The sequence below is a fragment of the Elephas maximus genome, chromosome 3 (assembly GCF_024166365.1).
Source record: "Elephas maximus indicus isolate mEleMax1 chromosome 3, mEleMax1 primary haplotype, whole genome shotgun sequence".
Lineage (NCBI taxonomy): Eukaryota > Metazoa > Chordata > Mammalia > Proboscidea > Elephantidae > Elephas > Elephas maximus.
Window position 1 is genome coordinate 148,461,926 of NC_064821.1, and position 26,179 is coordinate 148,488,104.

At 44.0% G+C, this 26,179-nt stretch overlaps 1 protein-coding gene across 4 annotated transcripts in view; it reads left to right on the forward strand.

Annotated features, from left to right (window-relative positions):
- Positions 1-26,179, forward strand: part of BCAR3 (BCAR3 adaptor protein, NSP family member) — a 250,806-nt gene that overhangs the window by 103,941 nt on the left and 120,686 nt on the right. Inside the window, exon 1 of one of the 4 annotated variants that reach the window (XM_049879744.1) lies at positions 19,537-19,640. The exons of 1 other annotated variant lie outside the window; for it this stretch is intronic. The gene's annotated coding sequence lies outside the window, so the exon portion shown is untranslated. Of the gene's footprint in view, positions 1-19,536; positions 19,641-19,839; positions 19,971-20,034; positions 20,057-26,179 lie in introns of those variants that run through there. 2 more of the 4 variants (XM_049879743.1, XM_049879746.1) reach the window with 2 other exon arrangements.

Genomic DNA, 26,179 nt, shown 5'->3' on the forward strand with positions numbered 1-26,179 from the left:
AAATATTTCTGGGTCTCAGTTTCCTCATCTGTACTATGTGTGTGAAGATTAAACAGGTCTATATGTGATGCTCGGGAACAGCCCTTGGCTATTACATAACACTCAGCAAACATTAAAACCCAAAATACCCAAACTTGTTGTCATCGAGTCGATTCCGACTCATAGTGATCTTTTGGGACAGAGTAGAGCCGCCCCATAGGTTTCCCAAGGCTGTACTCCTTATGGAAGCAGACTGCCACGTCTTTCTCCCATGTGGTGGCTGGTGAGTTTGAACCCCCAACCTTTAGCTATTGTTATTTACAACCCTTCCAGCTCTCACATTTTAGGAATTAAACTTGGCAATAAGGCCTTGGCAGTCGTTTTCTGGGGGTTGATGCTTTGGTTGAGCAGTGGGCTGAGAAGCTGGCCGGAGGGAAAAAATGTTCTTTTGCTCTGGCATTTTTAAAAACAAAAGGAAGAGAAAGATCTGTGGAGGGCCACAGGTAGTTAGCTCATGAGCTCCTCTGCCCACTCCATCTCCCTCTCACAAGGTAGAGCTCTAATTTGATGATTTCACCTGTATAAAAGGGCTGGGGGGCGGGGAGGCCAAGGAGTGAAGTCCCACCTACACCGCCTCCCAGCAGGGACTCCAAGGAAGTTTCCTCGAAGTATGAACAGGAAGGGAGAAGATGGTAGGGAGATTGACTTCAATTACTAAAGCAAAAATCCTCAAGTTTTTTATGTCCTTTTCACTATTTGAGTTTCTCTCTCCCCAAGGGAAATACTTTGCAGGTGACACAGTCTGGGTTAAAAAACCCCATGTGTCAGAACCAGGCAGACAGGGGAATTCAAATCAGGTTCTTACTGCTTACTAGCTGGCTAGGGCTGGTTAGTCTCTCTGAGGTTCAGTTTCCTCATCTGTAAACCAGAGATAGTGATATAGTCATGGGTTGCTTAACATCCACAATACGTTCTGTGAAATAAGACATTATGTGATTTGGGTGTTGGGTGAACACCATATTACTGGCAGTCCCTGAGTTATGAATGTCTGACTTATGGTCAGCTCGCAATTAAAAATAGACAGCCATAAAACCTACTGAATTAAAAATTTGAGTTAAATACAATGGCTCATAATAACGAATGGATGCACTACTTTGTGATGCTCATGTGTTTTATATATGCATAGAAAGGTAAAATATATGCTTTGTACTAAGACAAACATTTGACTAATGGACGCTAAATAAAAACCATGTGTACCTGTTCCTACTTACCTACAAATTCGACTTAAAGACAGATTTAGGAACGGATCTAGTTCATTACCAGGGGACTGCCTTTATACAAGAGACATGAGATATACCCGTGGCTTGCAGGAAGCTGGTACGTCCATTATGTCCTGTTCTCCAGTCGGGATTTCTGATCTCTGTAATAACCTTATGGGACCATGGATGTATACTCTGTCAGACATTGCTTGAACAGACAGTATGCAGCGCATGACTCTACTTACTTTGCAGAGTTGTTGGAGTATTAAATATGTTCATGTATGCACAGCACAAATAAAGGCTCAGGAAAATTAGTTTCCACACGTATGCCCTCCCCACACACCTGCTACTAAGAGGGTCCTCAGCTTGCCTGTCCACCTTCTCTACCAAGCCAAAGAGGTGAGAGGTGATCCTTAGATCCCTGCATGTGTGCTGTTGCCTCTCAGTGAGAAGGCTATAATCTTCCTAGAGGTTACCTTGGCAGGTTGAGACTTGTGGGCTGTCACCAGGAGAGGATGCTGTTAAGGTGAAGCTATAAATAGAAAAGAAACAAAGGGGGGAAATCTCAACAGCTCCTTCTCAATTGGCATTTAGCCACAGACCAGTCACTTAACTCTCTGGCTGAGGTCTCTACCAACAGCTAAGCATGGTGGTGGTTACCAGGTGGGAACGGGTCATCAGGGTTTAGGTGGCTGTGGCCATGGTCATGAATATACCAGCCTCCTTTCCTCTGGCTACAGAGGCTTTGGATGACTGGGGATGGGGTGGGAGGGAGTAGGGTGGTGATGAAGGGGGTGACAGGGAGAAGTAGGGTGCAAACATAAGCAGCACCTCAATGGGCTGAAACAGGCACACCCTTTTCCCAGCAAACACAGCCTCTGCACTATGACACATGGCTTGTCTGTTAGGTACACAGGCTGGATTTAAGCCCCTGTTTGCTCCATTGGCTGGGCAACCTTGTGCAGTGAACAGTCTGCACAACAGTACACAGCAGCCCTGTTTTCCATTCTCTGCTTTAATGCTCTGGATTGGCCCTTGTACTTCTGGTGCTGCCTCCTCTGACCTTGTTCCTCCTGCTTCGACTGCAAGCCTGACTGGTCCACTCTCAACACTGCAGAAAAAGTTTGTCTTCTTATTAGCAGGGCCGGCTTTTAAGAGTTTGCAAAAGATTGCCTGGCACTGTCAGCTTTTCCAGTCCTTTCTTTGGGCTTGTGACCCATTTCCACTAGGACTGGGTCAGAGGACATTTGAAGAGCCCCACAGAGTCCAATTCAGCAGTATTCTCTCTGACTTCATTCAGCAAGCCAGGCTGAGGTGCAGGCCTACCTGTCTCCTACAGTAGGTGGATGCCCTGCTTATCCAGGGAGCTCCTGCAGAGGCTGGGGGCAACATCACCCTCCACTCAATTCAAAAGAGTGCTCCCCAGAATCCTGGGGACTATAGCCTCAGTCTCAAAGTCTCTTCACCTCTCTTCCTAGGGCTGGTGGGTTGGCTTGTAAACAGCCCCTCTGAAGATCTGCTCTGACATCTCAGGATTCCTGAGGTGGGCAGGTTTGCTGATCAGCACCTCCCTCCAACTCTGAACATGACAATACAATATTGCCTTGCCAGCAACCTGGCCCTTAGGGCTCAGGTTAGTCCGAGAACGTGGCATTTTATGATTCCATCTCACCCCCTTTTTAAACCCACAGTCCCTGTCAGAATAGCTAGACCACTGGTTTAGAAGCAGATGGTTCAAGGCCAAGCAAGTTTCTGGTAGCTTTGCCAATAGCCAGGAGGCCACTCCCTCTGAGAAGCAGAGATAAAGGTAGACTAATTCCTGGGTGGTCCTTGGGCTTCACTCTCAGAGGCAGAGAAGGGGAGAGTTGGCTCCAGACAAATTCATAGGTGCAAGGAAGAGCCAGCTCTCAGTTACTGTGGTATCAGCCAGGGGTGGGGGAGGCTGTAAGCCTGTAAAACAATCCTCAAACTTTCTCCCTTTCTACAGTTAATAGCTGAATTTACCAATATAATCTGGTCAGAGTAAGAGCAGAAAGCAGAGCAGGGTGTTATAGGAACACTTTCGAAGAACACAACCCAGGCAGATGGAGCCAGAGAAGAGGTTATGGAGAACTTGGGATAAGGGAGGAAGGAGGGATGTGAGTTGGTCAGGTAAAGAGGAGAAAACACTGAATGATGACATGGAGGCATGGAATAAAGTGGGTAGTTTGGGGGAGTCAAGTTAAGAAGTCTGGACTTCAACTTCTGTTTGACAAGAAGCTCTCAAAGGGCTGTAAGTGTTGGATCGATGGGATCAGACTTGTGTTTTAGAAACACCACTCAGGTGGCTGAGTAGAAGACAGATTGGAGAAGGGCTGTATGGGAGAGGGGGAGACCAGGAGGGAGGTTATGGAGAGTCCAGGTGGGGAGGATGAGCACCTGCACTAGAGTAAGGAAAGGAGAGGAGGGGGTGAACTTGGGGGCTATTTAGGGATAAAGTCCCCAGGACTTGGTGATTGATTGGCTATGTATGTATATGTGTGGGGGAAGGTGGTGGAAAGAGACTGGGATCCAGGATCGCTCCCAGGGTTCCAGCTTGGGCAACCAGTTGGGTGGCAGTACCATCCTGATGGAAATACAAGAGAAGAAGGAGCTGGCTTTGGGGTGAATTAGGTGTGGAATGTGCTAATTTTGAGTTGTCGATGGCATCATCAACATTTAGCAGACGAGTTGTATATAACAACTAAAGTTCAAAAAGCAGGTTGTATTAACACTATGAAGTGTGTATGGGCCGAGCTGAGGGCCTAGATACATCCATTCTCAAGGTGGTTGGAGAAAGGGGAACCCACCAGAAGACAGACAAGAAACTATCAGAGAGATAGGAGAGTCAGGAGAAAATGATGTCTCAAAGGTCAAGGGAGCAGAGAGTCATGAAGGAGGAAGGGATGCATCAACAATGTCAAATGTAGCAGAAAGGTCAAGTAACTCAAGGTCTGAACTGTGTCTATTGGATCATGCAAGTTATTAGCAACCTCAGGGAGAACAATGTCAGTGGAGGGGCTGGGGCAGAGGAATTGCAGAACATTTGGTGAAAGGAAGAAGAGAAATAGGTTGGCAGATGATAGAAAAACCAACCCCCCCCCCGCCCCGCCCCCGTTGCCGTTGAGTCAATTCTGACTCATAACAACCCTGAAGGACAGAGTAGAACTGCCCCATAGGGTTTTCAAGGAGTGCCTGGTGGATATGAACTGCCGACCTTCTGGTTAGCAGCTGTAGCTCTTAACCACTACGCCACCAGGTTTTCCGAATAGATAGAAGAGAGCACAATATAAAGCAAGATGTTTAGGGCTAGAGAATCTTGGGCAGTTTCATAGGTTGAGTTGGAACAGATGGCCAAGTGGAAGAGGTTAAAGATACAGTAAAGAGAAAGAGGGTAATTGATAGAGTAAGGTAGAGAATGGGATGAATGGCTTCAAGAGTATAGTTGGATGTGTTCGTACTGAACGACAGGAAAATGAGAGGATTCTCTGAGACTGGAGGGACAGGTGGAGGGGTAAGTGTGATGTCGATCCTATTGCAGGTAGAAAGAAGGTGGGGAGTTGAAGTCTGATGGTCTCATGCCCTCGGTCTTCCAGTTGAAGTGCGGCTCAGCCAAGGTTGAAGAGCATGGGTTTGTGGTGTACTGAGCCTGCAGGTTGTGGCATTTCTCTGAAGAACTCGGGTTTCAGTTCCCCAGGTATCAGGAAAGTGAAGGCGGGGTGAATTAATCTAAGATTTGCTGATCAAGTACAGCAGAAGAATCAGGGTTCAGACTGGCAACAATCTAGCTCATATGATTAACAATGGGTTCCAAATGGGCAGGGAAGGGAGAAGACAGCTCAGGTGGGAACTGATAGACCAGGAAGATGTGGATGCATCAAAGGAAGTCAATACTAAGGGACCAGGTGCTGGGGGAGCAAGAATGTAGGTAGATGAGGAGAAAGTAAGCAGAAAGGGGCCAATCGTGTATAACATGTCAGAGGTGGGGTCTTCCCAGGTGATGACAAGGTCTAGATGGGGCAGGGGAGTAGTTAGGTAAAGTTGAACACAGGTACAGGTCACCGGGGTTGGGAAGTCAATTTACTTTGAGGTTGGAACATTGGAGATGTTGTCCACAAGAATGAAATCATACAGAACAAGGACAGGAATGGGTGGCATAGGGGCTATCGCCAGCTCCAAGGTAAATTAGGACTATCAGTGGATGACAGCAGGCAGAGTACAGTCCTGTGTTTCCCAAATGTGCTTGATTACAAGGCCACATGGATCTCTTGTTAAACACAGAGACTCCAGGCCTCCATTTGGATCTCTCCAATCCTTACTCCAACAAGTTCTCCCAGGCGATTCTTAAGATCATGCAAGTTTGAGAATACCGGAATCAAGAAGGAGTAAGGGTGGAGAAAGGGGCTTTATTAGTTTCCTAGGGCAAAACCAAAATGTCAAACCCACTGCCATTGAGTAGATTCTGACTCATAGTGACGCTATAGAATAGAACTTCCCACATAGGGTTTACGAAGCTGTAAATCAGAAGCAGACTACCACATCTTTCTCTCATGGAGCGGCTGGTGGGTTTGAACCGCCAACCTTTTGGTTAGCAGCCTAGGGCTCCCTTTCCTAGGGCAGCCATAACAAAATACTACAAACTAGGTGGCTTTAAACAACAGAAATTTATTGTCTCTGGAGGCTAGGAGCCTGAATCCAGGGTGTTGGCAGGGTCTTGCTCTCTCTGAAGGCTTTAGGGGAAGATCCTTCCTTATCTCACCCAGCTTCTGGTAGCCTCAGGCATTCCATAGTTTGTGGCAGCATAACTCCAATCTCTGTCTGTGTCTTTGTTGTTTGGCTCTCACCCTGGTGGGTCCCAAGAGCAAATGGTCAGTACCTATTGCCTCAGTCTCAGATGCAGAGGTGATTTATTAAGTTACTGAATCCAGTAAAAAGTTAAGAGGCCATTCTAAGGGGGAGCTTACACCGTCTCCCCAACTCCAAGGACTTAGATGATCCTCCCAGTCTGGGGGATTTCCTTCTTTTCATCCCTTGGGCATTTACATAGGACATCTCAGGATCCTGGAGCTAGGACCAGACTAACAAGTAGAGTCAATAGCCCCTGGTGTTTTGTGATTTAGAGGCACCGAGAAAGCCCTGCCCAGCCACTACGCTACTCTTTGTGTACTACCCTCACCTGAAATTCCATAAAGAGCTGGGTAAGGTTGAAGCAACCAGGTACAGAAGGAAAGACAGGAGTTTTAGGATCTCTGTCAAATCTGTATTCTAATTATGACTCTGACACATTCTTGACATGTGTGTTATTGTGTTTTCGGTGAAAGTTTATACAGCAAATTAGGTTCCCATTTGACAATTTCTACACAAATTGTTCAGTGACATTAGTTACATTTTTCATAATGTATCAATTACATTCTGGTTGTTCCCTTTCCAGTACTCTAGTTTCCATGCCCCCTTATCTTCCCGCCTTTGCTTTAGAGTGATTGTTGACCTTTTGGTCTCAAATAGATGGTTTTTTACTGGAGAACCATACTCATGGGTAATATCCTTTATTTTGTGTGCCAATCTGTTATTTTACTAAAAGGTGACCTCAGGGAATAGTTTCACTTTAAGATTTAAATAGTATCTCAGGGTGATTGTCTCACAACTAAGCTTTTATACCTACCTCGAGGAGCTGCTGGGAGGATTAAACAGGCAAAGCATGAAGAGTGTCAATAGTCCATGCTGGAGCAACGGGCACAGCCATTACGTTCACCGTTGGCTACACTCTGCACTGAGAGCCCAGAGCGAATGGAAGAAGGAGCCCTGCAGCTGCCGTTGACTCATTTACAGAGACACCTTACCTGTCCTTTATTTTAATTTTGTTACCAAAGATGGTGACAGTATGACATTATTTCTGTATAAAGTGCTTCAAGGTTAGGGATCACCTGACCTGCTGTCCCCAGCACCTGGTATTTTGGGGGACTTTCTCAAAGTGTTCCTTAACTGTATACTCTGAACTGGGAAACCACACGATTTATCTTCTTGTAGGCAGTGCACAAGAAAGGCCAGTATGAGTCACCTCAAAATATGTGAAGATTATTCAGTAATTTCCTTCCGTATGGCCTGTGTGTCACTGCCTGGTCACACTGCGAGGATGGGCTCCCCTCGCGCTCTCTGAGCTCCTGAATCCTGAGACAGGCAGGTCACATGGGATCACTTGAGGGGCTCACACTTCCTGGAAATGCTGACGACCAAGAAGTCCACCTCCCACACCCATGCGAATGGTCCTATGAAGGGCACAGTGGGGGAGGAGGTTAGGGCAGCACTGTGTTTTTAGCCCCCTAGAAGCGCTTTCCCTTAAGCCTAGAACAGGAAGAAGGAATTTCCCCCATGCTGCCCAGGTGGTGATGACTGGCACATGCCCCGCCTTCTGAGGGGGCGTTGCTGAGCCCGGATAGCGCCTCTCACAGGAGTCGCCTGAAAGGCTTATTAAAATGCAGGTTCTGAGTCAGTCTGTCTGGGGTGGGGCTGAGATTCAGCATCTCTGACAAGCCCCCGGGTGATGGGTGATGGGGTGATGGCGAGGCTACCGGTGTACAGACCACATTTGGGGAAGGAAGGAGCTCGAGGACCCGGGGCTGGGGTGTGGGTGCTGGGACTTTGAGGCTCACACCTGTGAACTGCCTATGTGGTTTCCTCCCGCAGAGGAAATTCAAATGTATGTGGAGGCCCAGAATGTGGTTGCCCATCCAGCTAGAGATCCCCACCTCCCCCACCCCACGTCTGAAACTGTTCAAAAGTTCAGTTCACAACTATCTATCGAATACCTACCAAGTGTCAGGCACGGTGATAGGTGTTACCTTATCCCAGTGTACTTGCTTTTTTTTAAGTCTAATTGCCATCCCATGCCATGCTCAAGCAATGTACCCCAAACTTTGCTGCTCACTCTGGGGAACAGGGATTCACACTGGGACGCAATGTAGGGCAGTGGGGTCAGAGAGTCCAGTCTAGGCGCTTCCACGTCCTAGCTATGTGAACTGGGCTGGTTATTCTGCCTCTTTGTGCCTCCATTTCCTCCTCTGTAAAATGAGTTTAATAACTCCCACCTCTCTGGATTGCTAAACGGATTAAATGAGAAGTGTGTAAAAGCTTTTAGGCCAGTGCTGGTAAATAGCTGTTATTATTTAAATTAGGGATGTGACTCCTCCCCCAGAACCTTTGGTGCTCTGAGTTGGGAGCCACACCTACACCAAGGTCCTGGGGTAGGACTCCTTGTGCTTGACTGTGTTTGTGTGTGTGTGTGTGTGTGTGTGTGTGTGTGTGGTGTTGGGGGAGGGGAGCTCCTGTGAGGAAGGAACCAGAGAGGAAAGAAACAAGTTGATGGTCTCTCCCAGCTCTCCAGCTTGCTGTCCCAGGTGCCCTCTCACTGGGATATTGCCATCAGTTGTGAGCTATGTGGTACATACTTGGTTAGTAATAACGCAGTAGCACGGGTTGTAAAAAATTTATTTAAAAATAAACTATGGTATTTAGAGAGCACTGTCCCGTCATAACACCACATTCACTCACTTGCATGTACATGTGCATTATATGTATTTTAACTTCTATCATGGCATTTTTCAAGCATACACAAAAGTAGAGAGAACAATATAATGAACCCCAGCTTTCAGTGTTTTAGAGTTTCTTGAGTGAAAGAAAAAGGCATGGGATCATACCTCGTGTCCTGGGATTGCACACCCCCCAGTTCTCACACGGTAATGAGTTGTACAACATTCTTATCTTGTTGGGGAGAAGGCTAAGAATGCCAGGTCTTTCCTATCCGTTTCTGGTTGCCACCTCTTCTCTCTGGAGAATTGGGGTAAAGGCCTCAACCTCACAGAAATTCTTTGAGCCTAAAAAAACAGGATGCACAGTCAGAATTTCACAAGTGAGCACTCTTTCCGTGGCCCCTGCCTCATGCCCTGTGCCCTTGAGCAGAAAGTGAGGAAGGAGTCAGGCGCAGGCAGGAGGCTGCTGGTCAGGGAAGCAATGACCAAGCTCTACTTTGGACCCTCCCACCATATCCAGCAGCCACCTGTCTGGTGAGGCCACCTGCCTCCTCCAAGATGGATTGTGTCCTGTTTGGTAGAGTGATTACTGCTGTAAAGATAAGCACCATGAACAGCAGAGAGAAAGGGACAGGGTAACCTGACCCTGTGCTGTGTGGACCACACAGGGTGGGGGGTTGTCACATTTTTCAGTGAATCAGTTTAGCTCATGAATGTCCCAGGTGTTACCCTCCTCCCTTCCCGCTCAGCAACAGCAGCATGTGAATTAATTCAACATTTCCTTCAATGGGACTATTAAATTAAAACAAACCTATTGCCCTAGAGTTGATTCGACTCAATTACTACCCTACTATTAGCACCTAGGAAACCCTGGTGGCATAGTGGTTAAGTGCTACAGTTGCTAACCAAAATGTAGGCAGTTCAAATCCACCAGGTGCTCCCTGGAAACTCTATGGGGCAGTTCTACTCTGTGCTATAGAGTGCCTATGAGTCGGAATCAGCTCTACAGCAGCGGGTTTGGCTTTTTGGGTTTAGAAGCCCTGGTGGTGCAGTGGTTGAGAGCTCAGCTGCTAATCAAAAGGTCAGCAGTTTGAATTTGCCAGCAGCTCCTTGAAAAACCTTTGGAGCAGTTCTACTCTGTCCTATAAAGTCACTATGAGTTGGAATCGACTCAATGGTAATGGGTTATTATCATCTAAAAAAGGAGCCCTGGTGGCACAATGGTTAAAGTGCTCAGCTGCTAACTAAAACATCAGTGGTTTGAACCCAACCGCCACTCTGAGTGAGAAAGATGCGGCAGTCTGCTTGCATAAAGATTACAACCTTGGAAACCCTATAGTGCAGTTCTTCTCTGTCCTATAAGGTCGCTATGAGTCGGAATCGATTTGACAGCCATGACTTTAGGTTTTTTTTTTTTTTTTGGTTGGTATAATCTAAATAAAGCAAACAGTCTACACTAACTAGGTGCTCACCAGCATATTTTGGTGAGCCTGACAGCATATTTTGTTCAGTTCTCACTGTTGTCATGAGGTATGTGACTATTATCTCCACTTTACAGGTAGGTAAATTGACCCAGAAATAAGCAACTTGCAAGAGTCATTCAGCTAGTTAACAAACACTAGGATTCCAATGCAGATGTGTCTGACTTTAAAAGCAGTGCTATTTGTGTATTTAATTTTTTCGAGGCATGGAGTTTGGAGCCCGGGGGCCTGGGTTCAGATCTCGGCTCCTTTACTGCATGTACTTGTTGTATGACCTGGGCAGAGGCCGTGTCCTCAGTCCTCATCAGTAAAAGGGGACAACAATAGTACCGTTTCATGGGATTATTGTCAGAATTAAATGAGTTAATACACAAAAAGTTCTTAGAACAGGGCAAACCGTAAACCCTATGTCAATTATTCTTAATTGTAAGAGTAATCGGTGCTCATTGAAAAAAATCAAATAATTTAGAATAACCAGAAAGAAAAACGAAAGTCCCCTCTCCCTCACGTGACAATTTCACTTCTCAAGCAGCTTTACTGGGAGAAATTCTTCCAGACTTTTTATAGATGTGGACATGAAGTCTCACATACACATGCACGAATACAGAACTTATTATTTTCAGATAAATGGGGCAACTTGCTTTTTTCACTTAATACTGTGCACCATAGTATAGTTGTGCTGTAACTTAATCATCTCTCTAAAGATGAACATTTAGGTTGTTTCCACTTTGGAAGACAGCTACCCAGCCAACCAGCTAGAAGAGATCCATATACGCGCCTGTTCCAAAGAAAGGTGATCCAACAGAATGTGGAAATTATTGAACAATATTGTTACTAGCATATGCAAGTAAAATTATGCTGAAGACAATTCAAAAACAGTTGCAGCAGTACATTGACGTGGAATTGCCACAAATTCAAGCCAGATTCAGAAGAGGACGTGGAACCAGGGATATCATTGCTGATGTCAGATGGATCTTGGCTGAAAGCACAGAATACCAGAAAGATGTTTACTAGTGTTTTATCGACTATGCAAAGGCATTCCACCATGTGGATCATAATAAAATTATGGAAAACTTAGTGAAGAATGAGAATTCCAGAACACTTAATTGTGCTCATGAGGAGCCTGTACTTAGACCAAGAGACAGTCATTCGAACAGAACAAGGGGATACTGTGTGGTTTAAAGTCAGGAAAGGTGTGCATCAGGGTTGTATTCTTTCACCATACCTATTCAATCTGTATGATGAGCAAATAATCCGAGAAGCTGGACTATATGAAGAAGAACGGGGCATCAGGATTGGAGGAAGACTCATTAACAACCTGCGTTATGCAGATGACACAACCTTGCTTGATGAAAATGAAGAGGACTTGAAGCACTTACTGATGAAGCTCAAAACCACAGCCTTCAGTATGGATTACACCTTAATATAAAGAAAACAAAAATCCTCGCAACTGGACCAATAAGCAACATCATGATAAATGGATAGAAGATTGAAGTTGTCAAGGATTTTGTTTTACTTGGATCCACAATGAACACACATGGAAGCAGCATTCAAGAAATCAAACGACACATTGCATTGGGCAAATCTGCTGCAAAAGATCTCTTTAAAGTATTAAAGAGCAAAGATCCACCTTTGAGAACTAAGGTGTACTTGACCTAAGCCATGGTATTTTCAATTGCTTCATATGCATGTGAAAGCTGGACAATGCATAAGGAAGACTAAAGAAGAGCTGAGGCATTTGAATTATGGTGTTGGTGAAGAATATTGAATAAACCATGGACCTCCAGAAGAAAGAACAAATCTGTCTTGGAAGAAGTACAGCCAGAGTGCTCCTTGGAAGTGAACATGTGCTTTGGACATCTTATCAGGAGGGACCAGTCCCTGGAGAAGGACATCATGGTTGGTAAAATGGAGGGCCATTGAAAAAGAGGGCGACCCTCAACAAGATGGACTGACAACAGTGGCTGCAACAATGGGCTCAAGCATACCAACGATTGTGAGGATAGCGCAGGACTGGGCGGTGTTTCACTGTACGTAGGGTGGCTATGATTCAGAGCCAATTGAAGGGCACCTAATTACAACAACACTTTTTAAAAAATTACAGATAGTGCTGCCATAAATACCTTAGTGTTACAGATTGAAATGTGTTCTCCAAAAATGTGTGTTGTAAATTCTAACCTCTATGCCTGTGGTTATAATCCCATTTGGGAAGGGATTGTCTTTGTTATGTTAATGAGGCAGGATTAGTGTAAGGTGCATATTGAGTCAATCTCTTTTGAGATACAAAAGAGATTAAACAAGGGAAAGAAGCAGAGATGGGGAAAGAGAGATGCAAATCCACGTGAAGATTGCCTAGGAGTAGAAGCTCTGAAGAGACAAGGACTTTCCCACCGAGCTGACAGAGAAAGCCTTCCCCTAGAGACCAAACCAAACCCAGTGCCGTCGAGTCGATTCCAACTCAGAGACCCTACAGGACAGGCAGTCTGAATTCAGAGTTCTAGCCTCCTAAATTGTAAGAAAATAAACTTCTGTTTGCTAAAGCCATCTACTTGTGGTATTTCTGTTTTAGCAGCACTAGATAACTAAGACAGTATCTGCTTGAGTCTCTGCTTTCAATTTTGGGGGTATAATTTTTTTTTTTTATACCTAGGAGTGGAATTGGTGGGTCATTTGGTAATTCTATGTTTAACTTTTTGAGGAACTGTCAAAAGTGTTTTCCATAGTGGCTGTACCATTTACATTTCGACCAGTAATGGGTTCTAATTTTTTTTTTATAATAACCACCCTAACAGGTGGGAAGTAGTATTTCATTGTCATTTTGATTTGCATTTCTCTAATAACTAATGGCTTTGAGTATCTTTTCATGTGTTTGTTGGCTATTTGTATAGTAGCTTCTTTGGAATTCTATTGAAATTCTTTTCTTATTTTCTGATTCGGTTATTTGTCTTTTTGTTGTTAAGTTGTAGTTCTTAATATAGTCTAGATATTAAACCCTTATCAGTATATGCTTTCCAAATATTTCCTTCCGTTCTGTAGGTTGTGTTTTTGCTTTCTTAATAAAGTCCTTTGATGCACAAAAGTTTTTTTTTTTTTTAATTTTGATGAATTGCAATTTATCTATTTTTTCTTTTGTTGCTTTGAATTTTTTTTCTAAATTTTATTTATTTTGTTGTTGTTGGGAATATATACACCAAAACAAACACAATTCAACAGTTTCTACGTGTACAATTTAGTGACATTGATTGCATTTTTCAAGTTATAGGACCGTTCTCACCCTCCTTTGCTGAGTTGTTCCATCCTCATTTACATAAACTCACTGCTTTCTAAGGTTCTTATCTAATCTTTCAAGTTGCTGTTGTCACTTTGATCCCATATAGGTAGTTCTTAAAAGAGCATAATGCTTAAGGCAGACATTTTTTACTAGTTAAGCTACTCTTCGGTTTTAAGATGATTTCAGGGGATATTTTTTGGTTTAAAGGTTACCCCAGGGCAATAGTTCCAGGGGTTCATTCAGACTCCACGGCTCCGGAAGGTTTAGAGTCCATGAGAATTTGAAATCCTGTTCTTCATTTTCCCCCCTTTGATTTGGATTCTTCTTTGAAATCTTTGATCAAAACGTTTAGTAATGATAGCCAGGCACCAGCCAGTTCTTCTGGTCTTATGGCAAAGGAGGCAGTTGTTTACGGAGGCAATTAGCCATGTATTCCATATCCTCTTCCTATCCCTGACTCTCCTTCTTCATCTGTTGTTCCAGAAGAATAGAGACCAATTATTGTGACTTGGATGGCTGCTTGCAAGCTTTTAAGACCCCAGGCACTACACATTGAACAAGAACGTAGAACAGAGGCACTAAACATGTTATTAGGCCAATTAACTGGGATGTCTCATGAAACCATGACCCTAAATCTGCAAACCAAGGAACCAAATCCCATGAGATACTTGGTTGTACATAAAACAGCCTCAGCAACTATTCTCGAATTTGTTTTTTAAGTAACATTTTAACTAATAAAAGAACACATACTTCATGTTTTTTAAAAACTTTGAAAACTAGGGCTGTATAAATAAGGGTATTACTATCACCTGTAATCCCATAATTATCCAGATATATTTTGAGGTATTTTCTTCTGATTGTTAAATAAAATAAGAAGCTAATTAATGGAAAATTGATAATCCAATTAAGGAAGTTGATGAGGAACAAAGGTCCAGATTTTAGTCATGAAGGCAATTCTTGGAAAGGACAGTTCAAATGAAGATAATCAAGTCCAACGAACAAGTTACAAGATGCACCTTGTATAGAAAATGAACCAGTGCTAACAAGAACCTTGACTCTTTTTCATTCACTCACTCATTCATTCAGTAAGCATTTACTGACGATCTATCAAGCCATACTGGTCATACAATGAATTTGGTAGCCAATATGACAGTGAGTATGCAGCCATAATGCAGGCCTATTGGAAGATGAAAAATTTCAGGAGGAAAAGGGGACTGTAAGATGCATATAACCAGAGAACCTGACCTATTCTGGGCATCAGAGAAGGTTTCTCAGAGAAGCTGTGATTGGTTATTTAATTTCAGGGTACCTCAGTCTTCTAATCAGTAAAATGGGAATAATACCAACACCTTTGACTCACAGAGTCATTGTGTGAGAGTGATCATGTACATGAAGGAGTTTTGAAAAACAGTGTACCTAAACCTGGGCATGTCATTCTCCAGCCAGAGGCAGCTGTTTCTCTGGCTTCTTCCACATCTGTCCTCAAGTCAAGCATTACTCAGGCACTTAGACTGCAGACCTTTGATCTTTCTCTTTCTTCACCCCACTGGGCAGCTGGACCTAATCAAATAGATCTGGAGTTACCCTGGCTCCTGCCACTTAGTAGTTGTGTGACTTTGGGTTAGCTACTAAACTGCTGAAACTCACTCTCTCATTGTAAAATGGGGGAAATAGTACCAGTTCATGGCTTAAAGTGTGTTAAGCACTTAGCATAGTATTGGACCATGTAGCTACTCCTAAACCTATTATAGTTATTGTTGTAATTGCTGTCATTGCTAATTTTTAACTCTTGACAATTATTTCTTAGTAGTAACTTTGGTCCTTTGCTTTCATTCCCATGCCACTAGCATAGTTAAAGCCCTCGTCATGTGACAACAGACTATTGCCATAGCCATCTAGTCAGTGTCCCCACCTTGCTCTCACTTCCCTAATTCACTCTACACTGCTTCCAGAATGAACATCCTAAAATAACATTGCTTTGCATATATCACCTCTTTTCTTTAAATATAATTATTAAAAAATATTTGCAGCTCATACCACAAAGGACCAATCTTTCTAATATGGAAAGGGATCCTAAAAAATTGATTAAGAAAAAGACCTGCAAACTAATAGAAATATGGAAATACAAACTAAAAAAAAGAAGTCTACTAAACTTATGAAAGATGAGCAACTTCACTTATTATAAGAAAAATACAAATTAAAACTACACTAAAATCCAATTTTTACTTAACAGGTTGATAAAAAGTCCAAAGTTTAAAAACACCTTCTGGCCAGGCCATGGAGAAATGGGCATTTTCTTATTCTGCTGGGAGAGCATAGATTGGTACAATCCCTCTGGAAAGCAAGTGGCATTACTTATTAAATTTACAAAAGTACATACCCTTTGGTCCAGCAATTTTACCTCTGGAAATTTATTGTACAATATACTTGCACATGCAAGTGACATATGTACAAATTACTCGTTGCAGTATTGTTTATAATATGAAAGCACTCGAAACAACCTAAATGTCCATCAATAGGGCACTGGTTGGAAAAATTAGGGTGCAACTCTTCAAAAGAATACCACACAAAAAAAGAATGAAGAAGGTCTCTCTCTCTACTAATATGAAAAAATCTCCAAGATACATTGTTAAGTGAAAAAAATGCAAGGTGCAGAATGGTGGCTATTGCATGTTACTTTTTGTATAGGCGTGGAGGGTAAGAACACACACGCACTCACGTGTGTAGAGAATGTCTGGTGGGCATAGTAGATATCAATAGCAGTGGTTGTCTGTAGTGGGAGGGAGACTGCGCAGAGGGGAGATAGAAGAGTGGAACGGGCTTTTTACTGTATATCACTTTATATATATGTTTATATATAAATAAAATTTAATAAAGTATATATAAGATTTGGGAACCGTGTGCATATTACCTAATTAATATATTGTTTTTAAAATACTCTTATTACTCGTCCATTACCATTGAACACCACCTGTGGGCTACACACTAGGGATACAAAGGTGAAAGGAGTTGTGGTGTGATGGGAATATACTAAACTTGAAGTTAAAATTCAAATTCTGATTCTACTACTCACTAGCGATGAATCTTGGCATATAGTAGGCAAGCAACAAATATTTGTAGAATGGATTTATGGTTGAAGTTACTTAACCTTCTGAGTCTCAGTTACCTCCCATATAAAATGGGGGTAGAGATGCCTCCTATCTCAAAGACATTGTGCAGATGAATGATGGAATGTGCCATCAATTCTCCTAATAGTTAACAATACCTACAAAGTGCTAGGCACTTTCACATTCATTATTTCTTCAATTCCTGCAGTAACCCTATGAGGTAGATATTTATTCACTTTATTTATCCATTATTCACTCATGAGGAAACTGAGGGACCCAGAGGATGAGTGACTTGGCCAAGGTCACTCTGAGTATGAGTTGTTTCCCAGTCTTTCTTTATTGCTACCTCCCCATGAAGTGCCACATAGTAGAAATTTTGCTCAGGGAATTTTGAAAATCAGCAAAAACCAAAGTAAGTTTTACCGTTGTTCTCAGTACCACTTTGGAGCTGAGGAAGGGCAATAAACTTATTTTTGATACTTTCATTTAGAAATATACCAGTTGGTCTGTTTGACATTCACTGCACTAAACACTTTGGAAAAATCCAGAAAAAATCAAAGATTTGTGCTTCCAGTGAGATAGGGGGGATAAGGACCAGCTCACAAAACACCCGTAAAGGAAATGTAGAAACTCATTCTCAAGGGTGGTGCACTTAGAATCTTACAGACTTGCTAACAACAACAACAAAAAAAAACAGCTCTCTCTTAGAGGGATGAAAATGATATAAAATATACTCAACTTGGCACAGTTTTAAAACGTTCTTATTAGAGTAAAACATACATGCAGAGCAGTGCACAAGTCAATGAATTTTTAAAAAATGAACACAACAAACAAACTAGCACCTGGATCAAGAAACAATATTACCAACACCAAGAAGCCCCCTCTGGGCTCCCTTTCCATGGTGACCTACCCTTCAAAATAACCACCACCTTCACTTTTAACGTCATAGATATGTTTTGACTGTTTTTTAAGCTTACATAAATGGAATCATATAGTGTGTACTCATTTGTGCCTGGCTTTCACTCAACATCATATTTGTAAGATTTATCCCTCTTGTTTAGTGTTGACGTAGTTCATTCATTCACTCATCTTATTACAGTGTAGTATCCATTGTATGAATACAACAGAGTTTATCCACTCTCCTGTTGACGGACATTTGGGTTTTTTTTTTTTTTTAGCTGTTATAAAGAGAGATGCTATAAACATTTTTTAACATATTTTAGTTGAAAATATGCATATGCATACATTTCTGCTGGGTGTAAACCTAGGAATGTAATTGCTGAGTACAGGATATCTGTTAATTTAGCTTTAGCAGGCAATGCCAAACAGGTTTCTAAAGTGATTTATACAAGGTTCACCTTGATTAGGAACCCTCGTGGTGCAGTGGGTAAGTACCTGGCTGCTAACCAAAAGGTGAGCAGTTCAAATACACCAGCCACTCTGGAAACCCTGTGGGGCAATTCTACTCCATTTTATAAGGTCACTGTGAGTTGAAATCGACTCAAAGGTAATGGGTTTATGGGTCAGTCCTTTTAATTTTAGCCATTCTAGTGAGTATGAACTGAGGTCACATTGTGATTTTAATGTGCATTTTTGTGATGATTAAAAAGTTGAGAATCAATTGAGAGTGGAAGGAAGGAGTGTGCTGTCTCATTAGGCGGAGAGCAGTTAGGAGTATATAGCAAGGTGTATATAAATTTTGGCATGAGAGACTAACATGATTTGTAAACTTTCACTTTAATCACAATAAAAATTAAAAAAAAAAGTTGAGAATCTGTTCATGTATCTATTGGCTTTTTTGAGAAATGCCTGTCAAAATATTTTGCCTATTTTCAGCCTCTTTCTCGATTTGTAGATGTTCTTTATATTTTGTGTAAATAAGTCCTTTTCCAGATATATGCATTGCAAATATCTTCTCTCACTCTGTGGTGTCTTTTGATGAACTAATGGTGTCTTTTGATGAACAGGAATTCTTAATTTTAATGTTCAATGATTATTTGTCCCTCTATAGTTAGCGTTTAGGAGCCCTGGTGATGCAATGATTAAGTATTCCATTGCTAGCCAAAGGAGGGAGTTTCCAACCCACCAAAAAAGACCTGGAAATCTGCTCCCATAAAGATTACAGCCTAGAAAACCCTACGGGGTAGTTCTACTGCATCACATGGGATAACTATGAGTCGAAAGTCGACTCCACGCACATTAAATACATTTGTATTTAAGAAGCCTTTCCCTACCCCCAAGGTCATGAAGATATTTTCTGATTTTTTCTTCAAACAATTTTATTATTTTGCCTTTTACATTTGGATCTGAAATACATCTGGAATTGATGGGGGGGTACAATGTCAGGTAGAATTCAAGATTCTTTTTTCTCCATGTGGATATTTAGTTGATCCAGCATCATCCTCCCCCCGCCCCCCAAAAAACAAAAACAGATCATCCCTTCCCCACCCCACCTCTAATACCCCCACCAACACAGCGGCACCTTGGACATAAATCAAGTTACCATATATTGTAGATCTGTTTCTAGGCTCTATTCCGTTTGTCAGTTTGTCTATCCTTGTTGCCAATTACTATTTCTATATCTTTATAATCGTTTTTAATATCTGTAATGTAAGTCCTCCAGTTTGCTCCAATTTTTCACTCCACCCAACTATTTAGTACTGAAGTGCCGCCTCCACCTAGCACTTTGCTTTAAATATGTCCAGGTCGATATGATTGATTGGCCTGTTCCCATGGCTTGGTCATTTGTTGTTACCTGGGTCTTTGTCCCATCAAACTCATAAAGCCCTTTTAAACTGAAAGCAAGCCAGGTGTCCACAGAGGAGCAAAGCAGATCTGCTGGGTAATTAAATAACACGGGGAAGGGGGAGGAGTGGATTAGGCGAGGTTGTCCCTTGAGAGGGACACAGCGAGGAGGTGGTCAATCTGCACTTGAGGGCTGGCTTCTAGAGAAGTTATGAAGAGAGCCAAACTCTAAGCTCCCAGCAGAAGAGGGCAAGGTGAGGTCACCGAATGTAAATATCGCTGGGGGTTCCGAAAGGCCGCGCAAATCGGCTCGTCGGGGTGGGGCCGCGAGGCTGCAAATCACCAGTTGAGGGCCCGAGTGCGCGCCGCCGGCTCAGAGCCGCGCCTGCAGCTACCGGAGCCGGGAGCCGAGCCCAAGCCGGCGCCGAGCTGCCGCGCGCACAGGCGAGCTGCGGGCGGGCTTCTCGGCGGGCGCGCCCCGCGGGCCATGAGCAGCTCCTGCTCCCCGGGCAGCCGCAGCGCGGGCGGCGCTGGGCGCCTCTGAGCCCTTGCGGAGAGCTCGGCGCCAAGCGCGGCGCCCGGAGGTGAGTCCCCGCCGCCCGCAGCCTGAGCGCCCCGCTTTGCCTGGGGGGCTGTGCCTCCAGAGGCGCCTCGGCCTCTCCCACCCCCGGTGAGGGCAAGCTGAGAAGTTTGTTGGCGAAAGTTGGGCTCTGGGGAGGGGTCGGCGCCCCACTGCCGCCGCCCGCAGAGTTGGCGTTTTGGGGACAGGGGTGACTGGAGTGGAGACCCGGCTTGCGCCCTCGGGGCCCTCCGAATGGGCTCCGAGTCCCGGGACGTGCCCCGCGACGGGAGGCGCTCAGCCATTTGCGACGAGCGCCTCAGCTCATTTGCTCTCCAGCGGTGTCTCCCCGGCGCTGCCCCCTCCGACCCCTGCCCGTCCAGGCTCGGCCGGCCGCCCTCCCCGTCCTCCCCCTCTGCCCGGAGGCCGCCGGAGCCTGGGAGGCGCGCCAGCCAAGAGGGCTCTGCTGGAAGCCCAGGACTTGGAGGAGGCGAGTTTCTCAACTAATCTCTTGGAAAGTTTGCAAGGAAAGAGAAGGAGCCTGCCTTGTAACTGTTGACAACACCCCCCTCCGTCTCTCCCTTTGTTGAGAAAGAATGAATAGTTGATTGTGTCGCTCCCTCTCTGTCGGGGAAGGGAGGGACGGTGGGCGCTGGAGAAAAGAGTTTCGGATCTCAGCCCGTCTTTCCTTACTTAGGCTGCCGAGGCGGCCACCTCTTTAAAACAATTTTATCGGTGTGGACATTGGTCGGACGGAGGTCAAGTGGCTCCGTAGCAGCTGGCGAGGGTGCGTGTTCCGTGGGGCAGCGTGTCATGGTTGGGGGTTTTGAGGAGTGGAAAACTTGAAGCAAGGTGCAAAAGGGAAAGACCCATTAGCCCTATCGGCTGAGATGGAACGTAGGAGCCGCGCATTCAAAGACGCTTTTAAGTGTTGGCTCTTATCTCCCAACTTTACGCAGATCTCTCAAAAAAAGGGGGAAGAAAAGTGCACTGGGCGAGGGAAGGTCAGTGTAAAAAAAAAAGGAGCCGATAATCTCCCTCGGTGTTGCCAGGAACTAGGGCGAGATCCAGGAGGTAGAGGGAGGCCTCAGAGCTGGGGGCGGGGCCCAGCAGAGCGGGGGTCTGGGGTGGAAAGCCGCTGCCTAATTAATAATGGGGACGCTGCAGGCAAAGCGGTTGTATGCGAGTGTGCAAGGGGGCGTACTGCGTATAAACAGCTCGCTATTCCAAGGCCTCTCTCACCGCCCTGACTCCAGCTCTCTGAACTGCTGCTGAGAAGCCTGACTTTTCCAGGCTGACTAACCAAAATCCCAATCTCCTGTTCATATAGAAAATACTGGTTGTCAGACGGATGCTAATCTTAGGAACCTTATCGTGTAAATCCTGTGCTGTGTTTTTTGAAATACAATCCATGAAAGAATTGTTCATACTTTAATCATTTGGCTAGACTTCATAAGCTTACTTCGAAAATAAAGGGATATTCTTAACTCCCAAACCCAAGCAAAACTTCACTCTAAGTGGATAAGCTAATTCTGTGTGTGCGGTTGTTCTGTTTCCTTTCTCTGTCTGACTCTGCAGAGAAGCTTCACAGCTACAGATCCAAATTGTAATTCTCTGCTCTAGTCATACTGGGGCAGTCAAAAGAGTTACATTTCCAGAGTTTAAAATATGATACAAAGTTCTTAAAGCTTACCTCAGATAACCATCTATGAGCTTTCCTTGAAATTATCCAATTTGAAATAAAAATTCAAACCAAGTTGGCTGCCTATCGACTTGCATGTGATTGTCAGCTTCTCTAAGACATCCTCGTAAAGCAATTGAGCTGGGGCTATTCACAAGCATTTCAAAACACAGCAGCTGACCAGGGTCAAGAGGAGCAAAGATGTTGGAAGTTTGTCAGGCTCTCACTTGTCCCTGATTGAGATTTCAGCTCTTTGAACATTCAAATGGGTCTCATATTTTCATATCAAGATATAGAGTCATTGACCTTTGTACGTACTTTAAGATCTAGCCCTAGTGTCTGTGTCAGGACACTGTGTCTGTTTATCTACGCAGTAGAGAGAGGTGTTGGCCACGTGGGCTTTTCTTTTAAGGACTGCATATGGCTCACTTGGTGTGCCCCTGTGTGTCTGTCTGTCTGTCTGTGTCTTTGTCTACATCCTCCTTGGCTTGGTGTGTTTTACATCTATTGCTCTAGGTTAAAATGCTTTCCACCTCATCTTTTCTGGCTACAGTCTTCCCCAGGACCATGGCATCCTTTGTGAACTGTCACCATTAGAGGGATAAAGTCAGCAAGACAGACACGGTCCCTGCCCTGCTGAGAGGAGGCCTGCTATTTATTGAGTGCTTGCTGTAGGAATCGACTTGATGGCACTGGGTCTGGGTGCTGTAGCACAGTGGTTAAAGTGCTCTGCTGCTAAGCAAAAGGTCAGCAGGTTCGAACCCACGAGTTGCTCAGCTGAGAAAGATGTAGCAGCCTGCTTCTGTAAAGATTAAGGCCTAGGGAATCCTATGAGGCAGTTCTACTCTGTCCTATAGGGTTGCGATGAGTAGGAATCAATTCACCAGCCATTGTTTTTTTTTTTTTTTGAGGGAGGTGGGGAGCAGGGGTTTGCTGTATGCCAAGGGCTTTACATAAACCAACACATTTAATTTTTACAACAACCCTGTGAAATAGAGGCTAACCCGTTTTCACAGGTGAAAAGTGGCTGTCAGAGAGATTGAGTAACTTGTGCCTCCCTGGTCAGTAAATAAGTGGCAGAGTTTTTAGTCCATCGGTCGGATAGGATGGGATTTGAACCTATAAATGTCTGACTCCAAAGTCTGAGTCATACCATATTTGATTTAAAAAAAGTCAAATGGCACATGTTGTTGTTAGGTGCTGTAAGTTGATTTGGACTCATAGTGACTCCATGTGACAGAGTAGAACTGCCCCATGGATTTTTTAATCTTTACGGGAGCAGATTGCTAAGTCTTTTCTCTGGAGCCACTGGGTGGGTTCAAGCTGCCAACGTGTTGCTTAGCACCTGCGCCCTTAAGTATTATACTACTAGGGCTCCTTTATAAATGGCACATAAGAAGTATGTAATGACTAGGGACATCGAGGCAAAAACATCTCCAAGTAGAGAAAAGAGGGGAGTGAGAGACAAGAGACCTGGGCCCCACCGTGCTGTTCCAATCATTTGTCCCCATTTCAAGGCTTTGGCATTTGCTGGAACTTCCGTCAGATCTTCTCTTAGCCAGCTCCTTATCTTTTTTCAATTCTCAGAGAGGTCTTCCTGGATGACCCTAATCGAAAGTAGCCTGCTACTCCTAACCAGTATGTCCTATCATTTTATCCTGTTTTTAAATTCTTCAGAGCACTTATTACTCAGATATTACCTAGTTTATTTTTCTTGGTGTTGCTTGGACTCCCTCATGAGAATGTAGGCTCCATGACAGCAGGACCTTGTCTAGTATATACATCCTAATATACTTATAGAGTACACCCTCAGAGAATATATACTGAATGAATGAACACTTATTTTCCTTATCTGGGAAAACAAAGGATCTTGATTCTCTGAGACCCCATCTAGGTATCAATAACACTTTGAGATTCTGCCTAGTGTTCACATGAGGTAAGTGGCTTCACTGTCAGAATGGGAAGTATTTACCATGAACCTAATTCCAACTATATAAAATATACTTCCATGCCTTGGATTTCATCCAGGTTCCTGGAGTCTGGGAATAGAAAACACAGCTAAAGTTGGAAATAGACTGACCCCCAAAATTGCAAATGAGTCCCTTCCAAGTAGAGCTGCACCCGCCCTTTCCATCCTCCATCCCACTTTTTATTTGTTTATTTTTTGAAGTTATGTCTCTTGCCTGGGCCACCTTACCCCACCATTGGACTGATTCAAGCTTGACACAGGATCCAGACTTGAGCCAGAATTTCTAGGTTACTAGATACAGGGCCAGGCTGTATTTTAATGGGGAAAAGCTCCCAAGTTGGAGGCAGCATGTTGTAGAAGAGAGCCCAGCCTGGGAGGCAGGAGACTCATAATTTGAATTTGTCTGCAGCTGAGAACCACCTAGAACCTTCATCATGGATGATCCCTTCCTTCCAGTTATTAAACTCTGCTTCACATCCTTCAGATCAGTATTCCTTCCCCAGAGAAGTTTTTCCTTGGCTGTTAGATTATCTAGACCCTGGTCCTCACTCTGTGTGCTCCCATATCTCTGAGAACCACCAACATTTATGGTCATTGCTTGTTGCCTGCTTCCTCAAAGGAGTATTGACCCCATGAAGACAGAGACTACTCTGTCTTGTTTGACAGTATGTCACCTACACCTGACACAGTGCTGGCCATCCTCCCTGTCTAAGCCCTCTGCCCAGAGTGAATGAATGTGTTGAGTACAAGAATGAATGGATGCTTCAGTTGAATGAATGATACCTCCGCATCACCATTTGATTCTGTTATCCAGGAAAAACAAATCTGAATGCCAGTTGCTGTGTACCAAAGAGCCTCTCTAATGCAATGGTTCTCAACCCTAGCGCCACACTGGACCATACTGGGGAGCTTTAAACAGACTGATGCCTGGGTCCTACCGACAGAGATTCTGATGTCATTGGTCTGGGCTACAGCTTGGACACCAGGATTTTAAAAGCTTCCCAGATGATTCTCATATGAAGCCAGGTTGAGAACCACTGCTTTACGCTTGCAGAACTCATTCTTTGAAGCAGCCATGGTGAGAGACAGAGGAGGGATATAATTTACGGATATGCGTGGTTCTTGACAGTTTAAAAGGTACTTTCACATCTGTTATTTGATCCTGATAATAGCAAGCTAAAGGATCCACTCTCTGGTTTAAATATTCCCTTTATATTGATGACTTAAAAATCTACATCCTGCCCTTGCTCCTAACTGTACATACCAATATCTGACATCTTCTTGGACCAAACTGTCCCACTGGTACCTCACACTCAATGGCTTAGCATGTCACAGCACGGCAGCATCCTCCCATGGCTGTCGGCTCCTCCCTTCTCATCACAGGTCTTGAGCTCTAGATGTCTTTCCATTCTGTCTCTCCTTTCCCTTGCCTCGGTCAGAGTTCCTCATTATTCCTCACTGGTTGTTGCCATTAGCTCAACTGACCTCCTCCCGAGGGTGACCCTAGCTATCTCTCTGGGCACAGATGGGATTCTTCCTCTTCTAGCTCTTCCCTAGCTCTTCCCAGTCCATTCACCTTGGCAGGACATCCAAGACTTCATGAACCAAACCAAGCCAGTTGCCATCTAGTCGATTCCAACTCATAGTGACCCCATGTGTTGCAGAGTAGAACTATTCCCTGGGATTTTCAAGGCTGTGATCTTTCAGAAGCAGATCACCAGACCTTTCTTATGAGGCATTTCTGATGCATTCCAACCATTAACCTTTTAGTTAGTAGTTGAATGTTTAACCATTTCCGCCACTTAACGACTCCTAAGACTTCACGGTCTGGCCCTAAATTTCTTCTAGGAAATGCGTCTACACCTTCTCCACTAAAGCCATACCACACTCACGGTTTCCTGAACCTGTGGGGGCGCTTTCATGCCTTTGTGCATTTGCTCTTACAGCATCCTCTTGGAAGACTTTTCCCTACGATTTCAACCTTTCAAAATGCTTCATTTCCAGTGTAGCCCTCTCTGAAAGCCCCTCGAGTCCTGTCAAAATTCATTGTTCTTGCTTCCAGCATGTGAAAGGTCTCTATTCATGAGTTATATTATTTTCTCTTCTCTTAGAGTGAATAGTCAGGAATTGGGGCTTAGGCATCTTTGTGTCTCTCAGTACCTTATATGTAGTAGGCGTTTAAATGCTTGTTGAATTGAAGTCAGGAAGGGAGAGGTTGACATCCCTGGTTATCAGAGAATAAACTGAGGCATGGGTGACTTGCTGAAGTTGGCTCAACATTTCAAGATTGAGCCAAAGTACATTCTAGAGCACTCAGGCTCAATCTCGAAATTTAGATAGGTCTTGCATAAACAGAGAGGAATCAAGCTGTTGAGAACGCTGGAGCAAAGGTAACTTTTGCCCATCCTTTAAAAAACAAAAAACAAACCAGTTGCCTTCAAGTTGATTCTGACTCATGACAACCCATCATACTAGCCTGGAAATAGACTTGGTCAACAATGTGGGCCTTTGCACAGAAAGAAGTTCTGCAGGGGAGCTCTGAGCCTCCCCAGTTTCTTTGAAATGATCTAGGCCTGTCTATGAA